This window comes from Eriocheir sinensis, chromosome 38 (genome assembly GCF_024679095.1).
Source record: "Eriocheir sinensis breed Jianghai 21 chromosome 38, ASM2467909v1, whole genome shotgun sequence".
Classification (NCBI taxonomy): Eukaryota; Metazoa; Arthropoda; class Malacostraca; order Decapoda; family Varunidae; genus Eriocheir; species Eriocheir sinensis.
The window spans coordinates 17,179,974-17,181,472 of NC_066546.1; the positions used below are offsets into that span (position 1 = coordinate 17,179,974).

The 1,499-nt window shown below is 38.8% G+C and overlaps 1 protein-coding gene across 2 annotated transcripts in view; it reads right to left on the reverse strand.

The window, feature by feature from the left end:
• The window catches only part of LOC127008775 (charged multivesicular body protein 4c-like), a 4,092-nt gene extending 4,016 nt beyond the window's left edge, over positions 1-76 (reverse strand). Inside the window, exon 1 of one of the 2 annotated variants that reach the window (XM_050881156.1) lies at positions 1-76. This exon is cut by the window's left edge and continues 194 nt beyond it. The gene's annotated coding sequence lies outside the window, so the exon portion shown is untranslated. The other variant, XM_050881155.1, reaches the window with a different exon arrangement.
• Positions 77-1,499: the final 1,423 nt, after the last annotated feature.

Consider the following 1,499-nt stretch of genomic DNA (forward strand, 5'->3'; position numbering starts at 1 on the left):
CCGGGGAGAAAGGCGATAAAATAGCGCTCGGAGGGAAGGTCTGGCCGCCACCTTGGACCCAAACAAACTGAGCCGTTGTCTTCACCGAGTGGCCTTCCCCCCCTTTATCTTAACCTTTATTAGACTGTTCCATCTCATTATGGTGCTTTATATAATTAATTGGCCCATTTTTGATACTCAGGGTGCCTTCAAACTTAATTATAGTAAACCTAATAAGCTTTTTTTTCGGTATTTCGTTGGAAGCTGACATGGCGATTCCCTCTTATCTTTTACCTTTATTAGACTGTTCTATCTCATTATGGTGCTTTATATTATTAATTGGCCCATGTTTGGTACTTAGGGTGCCTTCAAAGTGAATTATAATCCAGATAAGCTGAGACATAGCCATTACTGATCGAGTCATCTTTACGTCTTATCTTTTACCTATACTAGACTGTTCCATCTCATTATGGTGCTTCAGATAAATAATTAAAGCGATTTTCGATACTCAGGATGCATTCAAAGTGGCGTGCAGCAAATATAAATTAAAACAACCCAAACAGAAACATTGGCTGCACTGAGTCACGTCTACCTCTTATCTTTTACCTCTACCAGACTATTTTAACTCATTATGATGCTTTAGATAATTTATTGACCCATGTTTGATACTCAGGGTGAAGTCAAAATGGCGTATTAGCTAAATATGTATTAAGTTATGTTCGTGAGCCACGGTGAGGCTAACCAATGACGTCATAGGTCAGGCTGGCGTGAATCACCACTTTTTATAGGAAATAGAATGTTACTAATGCTTATTTTACTTCTGTAGGCTCCATTGAAGACCAATTGAGCTCTGCCTGGCCTATACTTTCCATAATAACTCCTGTTTAGTCTTTTATATATTTCTTTTTATTTCCTTCTTTATCTTCTGGGTCAGGCTGCCGTGAATCACCGCTTTTAGGCAGGAAATGCAATATTACTGATACTTATTCAACCTCTATAAGCTCTCTTGAAGACCAGTTGAGCTCTGCCTGGCCTATACTTTCCATAATAACTCCTGTTTAGTCTTTTATATATTTCTTTTTATTTCCTTCTTTATCTTCTGGGTCAGGCAGCCGTGAATCACCGCTTTTAGGCAGGAAATGCAATATTACTGATACCTATTCAACCTCTATTAGCTCTCTTGAAGACCAGTTGAGCTCTGCCTGGCCTATACTTTCCATAATAACTCCTGTTTAGTCTTTTATGTATTTCCTTTTATTTCCTTCTTTATCTTCTGGGTCAGGCAGCCGTGAATCACCGCTTTTAGGCAGGAAATGCAATATTACTGATACTTATTCAACCTCTATAAGCTCTCTTGAAGACCAGTTGAGCTCTGCCTGGCCTAAACTTTCCATAATAACTCCTGTTCTCCCTTGTTGTTTACCTGCAACAATAAACTATCAATCAATCAATCAGTCTTTTATGTATTTCCTTTTATTTCCTTCTTTATCTCCTGGGTCAGGCTGCCGTGAATCACCACC